We start from the raw sequence: 15,316 nt of genomic DNA on the forward strand, positions 1-15,316 counted from the left end.
AGCCATGAGTCTCTGCTGCTTTAACTGTTGGAGTAAAGGGTTTGTTGGGTTGAGTGAATGTGACATTAGGGGCCATGGTGACTTCCGTCCCTCCCTGGAAGCTCAGTGTGCCCCTATTTAGGTCTAACTGGCAGCCTGTGCTCCTAAGAAAGTCCAACCCCAGGATACAAGGGTCCTGCACAGCCGCCACCCACACAGGATGACGCACAGTCCTGCCCCCTACTGTCAGAGTCATTATTCCCTTCCCTTTCATGGGTGCCAGCTCACCTGTGACTGTGCGGAGCTGCACAGTTGTAGGCTCACACTGAGTCCAACCTGGCACAATATCTGGCCTCACCAGGGTTACTGTGGACCCAGTGTCCACCAGGGCGGAGCAGGGCACCCCCTCCACAGTGACAGGGACATGACAAAAGTCCCCAACACAGGTCCGGCCCACCACAACAACAGGCTCCCTCCGCTTGCCCTCGTCTGCTTCTGGGGGAAGTGGAGCCTTGCTTCCCGTCTGTGCCGGTGGGCTCCTCCTGAAGATGATGGTGGTTGGGATAGAAAGCCAGGGGTCCGCACTACCCGGTCTATGCGGACCCCGAGCCGTTTCCCTGAGCTCTGGGGGACATGGGGCAATCTCGGCGCAGATGGCCTGGCTGGCCACAACCCCAGCAGACCCTGGGACCAGGGCTTGTGTTTCGTGCCGCCTGTAGCGACACAGCCCGAATGAGTTCTGTCATTTCGGCCACCCAAGCAGGCTTTTCCGGCTCCGGGCTGCTCTGCCCCCAGCTCGCACAGAGGGTGTGTCTCCCTGCACCCCCACCAAAGCCCCAGCTGAAGCCCCAGCCCACACCAGCTCCCTCTCCAAAGCCATCTCCAAGGCTGTCTGCAATGACTCAGGATGAGCCAGCTGGGTCTGTATGCGCAGCTCCGTAGGGGAGAGCGCCTGTATGAACTGGTCCCGTGCTAGCTCGCTCTGCACGGAGGGGGGCATGTGAGCATATGCCCGCCGAGAGAGGCTCTCAATGTCATTAGCTAGCACCCGTAGAGGCTCTCCAGGCTGCCTGCGTCTATTCCTCAGTTCGGAGCGCAGTAGCCCGGGCTGTACACACTGTCCATAGCGCCTCCTCAGTGCTCCCACTAGAGCACCATAATCATGCCTGTCCTCGGGGCTAATCAATATCAAACAGGACAGAGCTTCATCCGTGAGGCATAAAGCCAACTGCAGTGCCCTTTCTTCATCCGACCACCCCATAAAATGAGCTAACAGTTCAAACTGAGCATGAAAAGCTTCCCAATCCGCCTTACCGGAATACTTCGGGGTCTTAACAGATACGGACGCAGCCGGGAACTGGGCGCCGCCATGTTTGTTTACATCCTGAGCCCCAGATTCCTCGTCACGCCGCGTCGACGTCGCCACTTCGGTCCGCCCACCAGAATCCGCGCGAAATAAACTCGACGAAGCACTCATGCCCGCTTCAGCCACCATCACTCTAACGTCCTCCCTCAAGCGGCCTCTGCGCTCCGACGCCCTGGCGATCTCCTCAGACAGAACCCCCGACGTCCATTCACACGCACCTCCTTGGCCATAATCGTCCCCTACCTCCACCTTCACTTTCGGATTCCCTCGAAGCATTTTCAATCCCGTTCTCACCTACGGTAGCTAGCCACATAAGTCAGCTAGCTAGCTGGCTAACTTGTATCAACGTTTTTACTTCTGACACCAATGTAATGACCTGACTAGATCATAAATGAACAATTGTCCAGACAGAGGCCTGAGCTTGCGAATTGACGGTTTATTGAACCAACTTTACACAGGCTACTGTTTGGGCCGTAGCACACGCCAAATAGATAACCCACAATCCAACCGTGACCTTCTCTTGTGAAGCCCAGATGTAAGAGAGAGAGAACAAAGGCTGAACCTGGTCTTAACTTCCAATGCCCAACCCCCCCTCCACGCCACTCCGCCAACCACCAGGATGCCCGGCATCAGAACATTCCAGGCATTCCCGTGATTGGCAGATAGCAGGTTGATTGACATGTCGGACCCCGCGAACACCGGGTACTGGTCAGTACAACACAACCACCTCCTAGCCTAGCACATAACACACAGCTGTCTGTGCGGGTCGCTACAATATTGTGCACATTCCAAGGTCTACAGCCTGAACTTGGTGGAGTACCTCAAGGCTGCACAGGGTCCTCAGAGATCCAAAACAGATTATTTTTTTCAGACTATAAAACATATGTACACAATACTCTCTATACACTTAGTAGGTAAAGTTCATATACACAATGCCACTTAAAAAATACTTCAATATATAAAAAGGCAATTTACATACAGTTTGAATGTAAGCATTTAGTTGGGAGTGTAGTACACTGATTTAGAACAGTGGTTGGCCGTATTTATGTCTTGTTCACAGCTTTCAATATCAAGAGATGAACGTACTTTGGTGCGAAAAGTGCAAAGGAATTCCAGAACAACAGCAAAGGACCTTCTGAAGATGCTGGAGGAAACAGGTACAAAAGTATCTATATCCACAGTAAAACAAGTCCTATATCAACTTAACCTCAAAGGCCGCTCAGCAAGGAAGAAGCCACTGCTCCAAAACCACCATAAAAAAGCCGGACTACGGTTTGCAACTGCACATGGGGACAAAGATCGTACTTTTTGGGGATGCTTGCAAGCCGAAGAACACCATTCCAACCGTGAAGCACAGGGGTGGCAGCATCATGTTCTGGGGGTGCTTTGCTGCAGGAGGGAAAATATTTGCTAGGGATATACTGATTTAATTTGTTGAGCAAAGCTTATCTCATTGGAAATGCTGTATACTATAAGAGAGATGTGCAAATGTAGAATATCTTATGTACATCTCTTGCACACTGATAGCTAGTGGTAAATATTTGAGGTATAAATATCCACTGAAAAACTGGTCAGAATAACTTCAATGCAAAGCATTAGGGAACAGACAAGCCTGTAATACTGTTTTAATAATGCCAGAAGACAGAATCATAGATAGTTATTCCATTTCTATGGGAACTGGGCAGATCCTTGGTGAAACAGGACTTGGAAGGGTGGCAACTCAAGACTGCACATGCTGCACCAAGCAGGAAGCCTATGTGCTCATGATCCACAGTAACATCTCTTCATACTGTAATAAAATGAAGGAGTAGCATGATATTCCGAGGCATGATTCGAACCCAGTAGCATAGAGTCCAGAGCCGGACACGTTACCGGCGGTAATCATGCGGTAATCGTGCTTATCACCTGCCAGGTCATTACCATACCTATAATGTCCTCAACAGATCAGAGTGCAGACCAGAAGGATGTGTATTATCATCAGATATGACACCTGAGAGAGAGCTTTTCTTTTCTGCTTTTCCATGCCCTTCAGAGTAACAGCGTGGTGTCACTCGCATGCTGCTCCATTCCAGTGACATCACCCACTGAGTCACGGGTAGCTCCACGCACAGCCCCACCCAAGCCCTCCCTCGAGAACGGGGGAGTGTCACTGTCCACAGCTGCTGCTGTTGCTGCGGTCTTGGCGACAGCGGGGTCTCCACTCCGATTGGTATTAGAGATGACAACAACGTAACGATCTTCTTCCTTACTCTCGTGGATGTCTGCTGTCACCAGATCTCTGTTATTTGGTCTCTGACTTTGACTGCAGGAAGAGAAGGAACTGAAAAGGGGGAGGTCCGGTCTTGCCTGGCTGCAGGAAGGGGAGGAGCTAAATGGGTGGCAACAGGAAGGGGAGGAGCTGAATTGGTTGCCATGACTGCAGGAAGGGGAGGTGCTAAAAAGCGGCAAATCTAGGTGGGGGCCTGCACAAACCCCATGCTCCTCCTCGGCGAAACTGGTGTTGTAGATGATGTTTCTCTGTCAGCTTCTCCAACAGTTCTCTTACCTAAGGGAAGATGGGAAGATTCATGTTTACACAGTCTTTGTTTATGTCTGCGTACCAAATTACACCCTATTCGTTATATACACACTCAGATTAAGAAAATGGTTCTTCGGCTGTCCCAATAGGAGAACCCTTTTTGGTTCCAGTTAGAACCCTTTTGGGTTCCCAGGACAACCTTCTGTGGAAAGGGTTCTACCTGGAACCAAAAAGGGTTATTCTATAAGGATAGCCAAAGAACCCTTATAGGTTCTAGATAGGGGTGGCAGGGAGCCTAGCGGTTGGAGCTGTTGGACCAGTAACCGAAAGATCGCTGGTTCTAATACTCGAGCTGACATGGTGAAAAATCTGTTGATGTGCCCTTAAGCAAGGCCCTTAACCCTAATTTGTTCCAGGGGTGCCATACTACCATGGCTGACCCTGTAAGACACGCCTCAAACTCATTCCACCGTGGACAAAGTGTCTGTAGGTTTTCACTCCACCGTTGTACTTGATTGATGAATTAAGGTCACTAATTAGTATGACACTCCCCTCACCTGTTGTCTAGGTCTTAATAGAAAGGAAAAAACAAAAACCTGCAGACACCCCTGCTGTAAAAGAAACATTTTATCAAACCTTTCTGGTGTATGTGACAATAAAACATATCCCCCCCCCCCCCCCCCACCCCCTAAAGAGTGTAGTGCACTACTTTTGACCAGGGTGTCTATGGCTGCATCACAATGGCACCCCATCCCTATATAGCGCACTACTTTTGACCAGAGCCCCTTGGGTAATAGGGTGCCATTTGGGACACACATTTGTCTAGTGCACTCTTTGTCACCTGAGTGAAGATGGGGCGGTCCAGGGGGTCAGTACGCCAACAGCTGTACATGATCTCATACCTGGTGGGCAGACAGTGGGACAGGAGAAGGATTAAGGCCATTTCTATGTAAAAGGTCCCATGAGCACCAACATGTGAAGTTCATAAGAGCATGTCAAATTGGGTGTCAAAGGAAAGCTAAGAGTCTATATTTTTGTTGTTGAAATTAAGGCATACAGTGGGGCAAAAAAGTATTTAGTCACCCACCAAAAGTTCTCCCACTTAAAAAGATGAGAGAGGCCTGTAATTTTCATCATAGGTACAGGGCTGGCAGGGCTGAAATGCAGTGGAAATGTTTTTGGGGGATTCTGTTCATTTGCATGGAAAAGAGGGACTTTGCAATTAATTGCAATTCATATGATCACTCTTCATAACATTCTGGAGTATATGCAAATTGCCATCATACAAACTGAGGCAGCAGACTGTGAAAATTAATATGTGTCATTCTCAAAACTTTTGAACACGACTATACAGTAAAGGAAAGTAGAGTGTGGCTCAGTACAGTAATAATAATAATAATTGATTGGATTTATATTGCGCTTTTCTACCAACTGTGGTTCTCAAAGTGCTTTACATGGTAGGGGGAAACTCACCTCATCCCCCACCAATGTGCCCCTTCCTCACACCTCCCCCGCAAAAAAAGCCTTTCGTGAACACTCCTACTAAGCTATATGGAAATGTTTTAAGAAGGTCATACCAAGGACCATTTTGCTATTTGATTTAGAATTTGAATACCCTTTAAAAAAAATAATAATAATAATGTTTGGGCTTACAGCTATTAGCCCATACATGCGCATTGAATAACAGATTCACTACACGGGCAGTCCCTCGAAAAGTATAAAGGAAGTCCACCCAAAAATGTACAGGAAGTTTGTTCTTAAGTGTCTATCCTATATTTGAGAGATATAAGAAAGATCAGGAGAAGAAAATTATTATTATTATTATTTTTACATGCATTTAACCCCTTATTTTTGGCACTAAACAGTCTCCATACTTCCATACTTCTATTAATTGGACCTTCAGATGAGTCTTGTGAGGCCTGTGGACATCCTAGAGCAAAACATGTACGTGTTCATATAACATGTCTCACCTTTACACAGAGGGTTCATATTAGTGTGTAGCCCAAACTGTTTGGATGCTACAGACAGAAGTTGGCAGATCGGCTGTACCGACTTCAGACGAGTCCCAAGACTCGTGTGGGGGTCATAGAGCAAATCACCAAACCGTTCCAACGCTACAGCTGATTTTGTTAGAAAACAGATTTTCGGGATGTGTCATGGTCTGACAAACACCGCTTTAGCACCAACACCTTTCACCGCAGATGTGGAAATGCTACAAAGGCGGAGGCGGTAGATTGAGACGCATCCAATGCAAAAGAAAACAGAAATCTGTAGTATAAACGGACTGATTTTTATGGGGATTTTTGTATTATGCTATTAGACGCGCGCATGGACATCATCCTTAGGTGGTCTTAAGATGAATGCACAAACTGTCAGTCGCTTGGGATAAGAGCACCTGCTAAATGACTCAAATGTAAATATGTAAATCATTCAAACGTTGTCTGTTTTGTGTCTTAATAAACCACTGGGGAGAGTTGCAGACATGACTTCTTCAGTTGGTCTATATTGTTCTGGCTGTATCATAGTGTTCCTTAGCCTGGTCCTAGATCTGTTTGTGCTGTATGCTCAATATTAATTGACAATGACCTTATATGTTGACAACACAGCACAAACAGCTCTGGGACCAGGCTACATGTTCCTATCCACGAAAGCCCAAACCATGTAGACAGAAGAATAAACACTCACAGTTCATCTAGGCAGTCAGTTGGCTGCTTCAGCCTGTGGCCCTCCAGTAGGTAGTCATAAATCTCATGGTTCTGGATGCCAGGGTACGGCGTCATGCCCTGCGTCGATATCTCCCACACGGTCACACCAAACGCCCACTGCAAGAAGACACACAATTATATTCTCACACACACCACACGTATACGTACAATGAGGGAAAAAAGTATTTGATTCCCTGCTGATTTTGTACGTTTGCCCGCTGACAAAGAAATTATTAGTCTATAATTTTAATGAACAATGAGAGACAGAATAACAACAAAAAAATCCAGAAAAACGCATGTCAAAAATGTTTTAAATTGATTTGCATTTTAATGAGGGGAAATAAGTATTTGACCCCTCTGCAAAACATGACTTACTACTTTGTGGCAAAACCCTTGTTGGCAATCACAGAGGTCAGACATTTCTTGTAGTTGGCCACCAGGTTTGCACACATCCCAGGAGGGATTTTGTCCCACTCCTCTTTGCAGATCTTCTCCAAGTCATTAAGGTTTCGAGGCTGACGTTTGGCAACTCGAACCTTCAGCTCCCTCCACAGATTTTCAATGGGATTATGGTCTGGAGACTGGCTAGGCCACTCCAGGACTTTAATGTGCTTCTTCTTGAGCCACTCTTTTGTTGCTTTGGCCATGCGTTTTGAGTTATTTTCATGCCGGAATACCCACCCACAACCCATTTTCAATGCCCTGGCTGAGGGAAGGAGGTTCAGACCCAAGATTTGACGGAACATGGCCCCATCCATTGTCCCTTTGATGCGGTGAAGTTGTCCTGTCCCCTTAGCAGAAAAACACCCCCAAAGTATAATGTTTCCACCTCCATGTTTGATGGTGGGGATGGTGTTCTTGGGATCATAGGCAGCATTCCTCCTCCTCCAAACACGGCGAGTTGAGTTGATGCCAAAGAGCTCCATTTTGGTCTCATCTGACCACACCACTTTCACACAGTTGTCCTCTGAATCATTCAGATGTTCATTGGCAAACTTCAGACGGGCATGTATATGTGCTTTCTTGAGCAGGGGGACCTCGCGGGCGCTGCAGGATTTCAGTCCTTCACAGCGTAGTGTGTTACCAATTGTTTTCTTGGTGACCATGGTCCTAGCTGCCTTGAAATCATTGACAAGATCCTCCTGTGTAGTTCTGGGCAGATTCCTCACCGTTCTCATGATCATTGCAACTCGACGAGGTGAGATCTTGCATGGAGCCCCAGGCTGAGGGAGATTGACAGTTCTTTTGTGTTTCTTCCATTTGCGAATCATCGCATCAACTGTTGTCACCTTCTCACCGACCTGCTTGGCGATGGTCTTGTAGCCCATTCCAGCCTTGTGTAGGTCTACAATCTTGTCCCTGACATCCTTGGAGAGCTTTTTGGTCTTGGCCATGGTGGAGAGTTTGGAATCTGATTGATTGATTGCTTCTGTGGATAGGTGTCTTTTATACAGGTAACAAACTGAGATTAGGAGCACTCCCTTTAAGAGTGTGCTGTTTAACTCCCTTTAAGAGTGTGCTGTTTAACTCCCTTTAAGAGTGTGCTCCTAATCTCAGCTCGTTACCTGTATAAAAGACACCTGGGAGCCAGAAATCTTTCTGATTGAGAGGGGGTCAAATAATTATTTCCCTCATTAAAATGCAAATCAATTTATAACATTTTTGACATGCGTTTATCTGGATTTTTGTTGTTGTTATTCTGTCTCTCACTGTTCAAATAAACCATTAAAATTATAGACGGATCATTTCTTTGTCAGTGGGCAAACATACAAAATCAGCAGGGGATCAAATACTTTTTTCCCTCACTGTATAAAAGTACAAATCGAGAATTACACATGCAATATTTGGTTTTGGGTTACAAGGTTATGCTAGCTACCACTAAAATACCATGTTACATACCATGTTACATGCTGTTTATTCTGGTGAGAACTCTGTTAAGCTACCCAAGGACTTTCCAATGACCAGAGCTGTGGCTGTGAGCTGAACTTCACAGGCTGGCTGATTCATATTTTCAGAAAGGGAACTGGTCAGAAAGGGAACTGGTCAGAATGGGAACTGGTCAGAAAGGGAACTGGTCAGAAAGGGAACTGCTCAGAATGGGAACTGCTCAGAATGGGAACTGCTCAGAATGGGAACTGGTCAGAAAGGGAACTGGTCAGAAAGGGAACTGGTCAGATGGGGAACTGGTCAGATGGGGAACTGGTCAGAAAGGGAACTGGTCAGAAAGGGAACTGGTCAGAGGGAACTGGTCAGAAAGGGAAATGGTCAGAAAGGGAACTGGTCAGATGGGGAACTGGTCAGAAAGGGAACTGCTCAGAATGGGAACTGGTTAGTGGAATAACAGTACATGTTCTTTCTCTCTGACACAATTACATGTATTCCCACCATCAGTAAAGGATTGAAAGATGTGAAACGAACAGATGGGAGCTCTCTCAGTCCTTCCTTATCACATCACTGTGTGTGTGTGTGTGTGTGTGTGTGTGTGTGTGTGTGTGTGTATATGAGTGTGGGGGGGGGCTCCTTACCACATCACTCTTTACAGTGAAGACTCTGTCGGTCAGGCTCTCCACTGCAATCCATTTCACAGGCATCTTTGCTATCCTGCCCTGTCTGTAGTAATCACCACTGTAGATCTTCTTAGACAAGCCAAAGTCTGCCACGCACACCGTCATGTCATCATGCAGCCTGTAGGACCAGATCAACCAACCAATCAATACAACTTACTAGAAACAGATCAAAGTTGACTAGTCAGGATAAGCATTTGGCACTTCTAAAAAAAGTCAGGAGCAATGTGTTTACATAACAATGAAATGTTGGTAATATGGTGGACAGGAACAGTGAGTTTGGTAATATGGTGGACAGGAACAGTGAGTTTGGTAATATGATGGACAGGAACAGTGAGTTTGGTAATATGGTGGACAGGAACAGTGAGTTTGGTAATATGGTGGACAGGAACAGTGAGTTTGGTAATATGGTGGACAGGAACAGTGAGTTTGGTAATATGGTGGACAGGAACAGTGAGTTTGGTAATATGGTGGACAGGAACAGTGAGTTTGGTAATATGGTGGACAAGAACAGTGAGTTTGGTAATATGGTGGACAGGAACAGTGAGTTTGGTAATATGGTGGACAGGAACAGTGAGTTTGGTAATATGGTGGACAGGAACAGTGAGTTTGGTAATATGGTGGACAGGAACAGTGAGTTTGGTAATATGGTGGACAAGAACAGTGAGTTTGGTAATATGGTGGACAGGAACAGTGAGTTTGGTAATATGGTGGACAGGAACAGTGAGTTTGGTAATATGGTGGACAGTAACAGTGAGTTTGGTAATATGGTGGACAGTAACAGTGAGTTTGGTAATATGGTGGACAGGAACAGTGAGTTTGGTAATATGGTGGACAGGAACAGTGAGTTTGGTAATATGGTGGACAGGAACAGTGAGTTTGGTAATATGGTGGACAGGAACAGTGAGTTTGGTAATATGGTGGACAGGAACAGTGAGTTTGGTAATATGGTGGACAGGAACAGTGAGTTTCTACTTGAATAAGTTGCCAGATAAGACCACAGCCATACCAAGGAGGTCATCATGGTGAGATGCGATGACATCTACATCTACATTACATCTACATTTACATTGTGACAAAGTATTTACAAAAGCGTTAACAGTGATTACATCCTTACATTGTGACAAAGTGTTTACATCTTTACATTGTGATAGTGTTTACATGAATAATTAACATAGTGATTACATCTTTACATTGTGACAAAGTGTTTACATTAAGCATTAACATAGTGATTACATCTTTACATTGTGACAAGGTTCAGGTCAGAGCTGTACTGTATATACAGGTAACTGCCAAAATAAAGGAAACACTTGAGTAAATTAGAGATACAAAGTATATTGAAAGCAGGTGTTTCTACACAGGTGTGGTTCCTGAGTTAATTACGCAATTAACCTCCTATCATGCTTAGGGTCTCAATACAGTGGCTATTTTAGCATGTTAATCTTGGTGGGGCAAACTCCCAAAAAGTTTTGAGATGCATGCCAGCAAAGCCACTACAAAACACAAAGATACATTAATTGAACTATAACAAAACAGTGCCCACAAACTGTTAGGGCCTACATAAAGCTGTCCCAACAGCAGAGTCCCAACACCTTACCACTTACCACTGCTAAGTCAGCGGAGCCTTGTCAGGCAGTGAAACAGTTCATTCAGTCTCATTTACTGCCTTTTAAAAAACATAGATGATATGGTTGACTTGCTTAAACAAATCTGGTTTCTACTGACATTTGAGATGTACAAACTATGGTATAAGGGGACGATGAGCGGTTAAGAGACAATCAGTAATTTCAATTAAGACATTCATGAGAGAGCTAGGATGGACGTAGTCAATATAACTATTTGTTCAGCGGCATAATTCAGAACATGGGCCGTTCTTACAATATTCTCCCTGTATACCAAGTCAGAACCATAGAAAGAATAAAGGGAGCATGTAAGCAGACAATGAAAGCTCTTACAATATTCAATGATGACATTTCTTTAAAACATGCTATAGGCTACATGTACACCACCAAGTCAGAACAGTAGACTAAATTATTAGGGTGATGCACAGCTTACTACACAACATACACTCAGTATTACTTTCTTAGCTACAGTATAAATATCTCCCTGGCATATTACATCATTTATGCAGCAGCATATAATACATTTTTGGACATTGTGCTGTTCTCACTTAAACAGGAAGGTGGCACGGCGGTCCTTCGTGTGCACATTTTGTCATCAAACTGCATCATCAAAGTCTGGCATTCTCTGGATTTATGGTGCTTTCAAGACAACTGGGAACTTGGTATAAAACAAGGTTGAATCATGACGTTAGCGATTTTCAAGTCAGAGCTCTAGAAAAGAGGCCAGAGTTCCAAGTTGGAATTCCAAGTTTTTTTCCAAATCAAATCAAATTTTTATTTGTCACATACACATGGTTAGCAGATGTTAATGCGAGTGTAGCGAAATGCTTGTGCTTCTAGTTCCGACAATGCAGTAATAACCAACAAGTAATCTAACTAACAATTCCAAAACTACTGTCTTATACACACAAGTGTAAGGGGATAAAGAATATGTACATAAAGATATATGAATGAGTGATGGTACAGAGCGGCATAGGCAAGATGCAGTAGATGGTATCGAGTACAGTATATACATATGAGATGAGTATGTAAACAAAGTGGCATAGTTAAAGTGGCTAGTGATACATGTATTACATAAAGATGCAGAAGATGATAGAGTACAGTATATACGTATACATATGAGATGAATAATGTAGGGTATGTAAACATTATATTAGGTAGCATTGTTTAAAGTGGCTAGTGATATATTTTACATAATTTCCCATCAATTCCCATTATTAAAGTGGCTGGAGTTGAGTCAGTGTGTTGGCAGCAGCCACTCAATGTTAGTGGTGGCTGTTTAACAGTCTGATGGCCGTGAGATATAAGCTGTTTTTCAGTCTCTCGGTCCCAGCTTTGATGCACCTGTACTGACCTCGCCTTCTGGGTGATAGCGGGGTGAACAGGCAGTGGCTCGGGTGGTTGTTGTCCTTGATGATCTTTATGGCCTTCCTGTAACATCGGGTGGTGTAGGTGTCCTGGAGGGCAGGTAGTTTGCCCCCGGTGATGCGTTGTGCAGACCTCACTACCCTCTGGAGAGCCTTACGGTTGTGGGCGGAGCAGTTGCCGTACCAGGCGGTGATACAGCCCGCCAGGATGCTCTCGATTGTGCATCTGTAGAAGTTTGTGAGTGCTTTTGGTGACAAGCCGAATTTCTTCAGCCTCCTGAGGTTGAAGAGGCGCTGCTGCGCCTTCTTCACAATGCTGTCTGTGTGGGTGGACCAATTCAGTTTGTCTGTGATGTGTATGCCGAGGAACTTAAAACTTGCTACCCTCTCCACTACTGTTCCATCGATGTGGATAGGGGGGTGTTCCCTCTGCTGTTTCCTGAAGTCCACAATCATCTCCTTAGTTTTGTTAACATTGAGTGTGAGGTTATTTTCCTGACACCACATTCCGAGGGCCCTCACCTCCTCCCTGTAGGCCGTCTCGTCGTTGTTGGTAATCAAGCCTACCACTGTTGTGTCGTGCGCAAACTTGATGATTGAGTTGGAGGCGTGCGTGGCCACGCAGTCGTGGGTGAACAGGGAGTACAGGAGAGGGCTCAGAACGCACCCTTGTGGGGCCCCAGTGTTGAGGATCAGCGGGGTGGAGATGTTGTTGCCTACCCTCACCACCTGGGGGCGGCCCGTCAGGAAGTCCAGTACCCAGTTGCACAGGGCGGGGTCGAGACCCAGGGTCTCGAGCTTGATGACGAGCTTGGAGGGTACTATGGTGTTAAATGCCGAGCTGTAGTCGATGAACAGCATTCTCACATAGGTATTCCTCTTGTCCATATGGGTTAGGGCAGTGTGCAGTGTGGTTGAGATTGCATCGTCTGTGGACCTATTTGGGCGGTAAGCAAATTGGAGTGGGTCTAGGGTGTCAGGTAGGGTGGAGGTGATATGGTCCTTGACTAGTCTCTCAAAGCACTTCATGATGACGGAAGTGAGTGCTACGGGGCGGTAGTCGTTTAGCTCAGTTACCTTAGCTTTCTTGGGAACAGGAACAATGGTGGCCCTCTTGAAGCATGTGGGAACAGCAGACTGGGATAGGGATTGATTGAATATGTCCGTAAACACACCAGCCAGCTGGTCTGCGCATGCTCTGAGGGCGCGGCTGGGGATGCCGTCTGGGCCTGCAGCCCTGCGAGGGTTAACACGTTTAAATGGTTTAATCACCTCGGCTGCAGTGAAGGAGAGGCCGCATGTTTTGGTTGCAGGCCGTGTCAGTGGCACTGTATTGTCCTCAAAGCAGGCAAAAATAAATAAAAAATATTCCAAGTTGGATGACCATTCAAAACATATTTTCCCTGTTGGAGCTAGTTTTTGTCCAGAGTTCACATTTGTCTTGAACTCACTGAAGTCTGAGATTTCCCAGTTCCCCGTTGTTTTGAACGTGGCAGAAGACATGCTGGTTTGACAGCATGGCCAATGTTGAATGTTTATCCTTTTAAGCTTGCAAAAGATACCCTTAAACCCAGACTTGGACCTCCACTCCACTGAATAACAGACTAGTGATTGCTTTGCAATGCTAGCAGTTAGCCACTGATTCCTTCCAAACCACTGATCGTTGAATTTTCGATTTCCAACTTGTTGTGTAATTTGTATGAGCCCCAATACATTTTATCTATAATTTCGCTTCATATGACAAGGATTGAAAAGGATTTGCCAGTAGATTGTCGACTTGATTCATGATGATGACTGCTTGCTTGCTAGCTAGCTAAGACTTTGAAAGTATGATGTTGACATGTCTAATCAGAGATACTGTAGATATCACGTGATTTGACAACATTTTATCTGTGGCCAATGACCTTGAGCCTTCTTGGATGGGCACACAGTAGATGTCCGAACTGACTTGCCAAAAGTATCATTTGTCAACAAGAAATTTGCGGAGTGGTTGAAAAACGAGTTTAATGACTCCGACCTAAGTGTATGTACAGTTGAAGTCGGAAATTTACATACACTTAGGTTGGAGTCATTAAAACTCAATATCTTGTTAACAAACTATAGTTTTGGCAAGTCGGTTAGGACATGTACTGTGTGCTTGACACAAGTAATTTTTCCAACAATTGTTTACAGACAGATTAATTCACTGTATCACAATTCCAGTGGGTCAGAAGTTTACATACACTAAGTTGACTGTGCCTTTAGCCTTTAAACAGCTTGGAAATTTCCAGAAAATTGTCATAGCCTATCAGAATCTTCTAAAGTTAACTGACATAATTTGAGTCAATTGGAGGTGTACCTGTGGATGTATTTCAAGGCCTACCTTCAAACTCAGTTTCTCTTTGCTTGACATCATTGGAAAATCAAAAGAAATCAGCCAAGACATAAGAAAAAACAATTGTAGACCTCCACAAGTCCTCTGGATCAATTTCCAAACGCCTGAAGGTACCACGTTCATCTGTACAAACAATAGTATGCAAGTATAAACACCATGGGACCATGCAGGAAGGAGACGTGTTCTGTCTCCTAGAGATGAACATACTTTGGTGCGAAAAGTGCAAATCAATCCCAGAACAACAACAAAGGACCTTGTGAAGGTGCTGGAGAAAACAGGTACAACATTATATATATCCACAGTAACACGGGGGTGGCAGCATCATGTTGTGGGGGTGATTTGCTGCAGGGGGGGGGCTGGTGCACTTAAAAAAATAGATGGCATCATGAGGAGGAAAATGATGTGGATATATTGAAGCAACATCTCAAGACATCAGTCACGAAGTTAAAGCTTGGATGCAAATGGTCTTCCAAATGGACAATGACACCAAACATATTTCCAAAGTTGTGGCAAAATAGCTTGCGGACAACAACGTCAAGGTATTGGAGTGACCATCACAAAGCCCTGACCTCAATCCCATAAAAATTTGTGGGCAGAACTGAAAAAAGTTTCTTCAAGTGCAGACGCAAAAACAATCAAGTGCTATGACAAAACTCTCTCATGAGGACTGCCACAGGAAAGGAAGACCCAGAGTGACCTGGCCGCCACAATCACCCGACCTCAACCCAATTGAGATGGTTTGGGATGAGTTGGACCACAGAGTGAAGGAAAAGCAGCCAACAAGTGATCAGCATATGTTGGAACTCCTTCAAGACTGTTGG

General features: G+C 45.2%; 1 pseudogene; it reads right to left on the reverse strand.

Annotated features, from left to right (window-relative positions):
* Positions 1-1,761: 1,761 nt before the first annotated feature.
* LOC115121777 (tyrosine-protein kinase Mer-like) overlaps positions 1,762-15,316 on the reverse strand; it is a 35,215-nt pseudogene continuing 21,660 nt past the window's right edge.

Source organism: Oncorhynchus nerka, linkage group LG28 (genome assembly GCF_034236695.1).
Source record: "Oncorhynchus nerka isolate Pitt River linkage group LG28, Oner_Uvic_2.0, whole genome shotgun sequence".
In the NCBI taxonomy this organism is placed as follows: Eukaryota; Metazoa; Chordata; class Actinopteri; order Salmoniformes; family Salmonidae; genus Oncorhynchus; species Oncorhynchus nerka.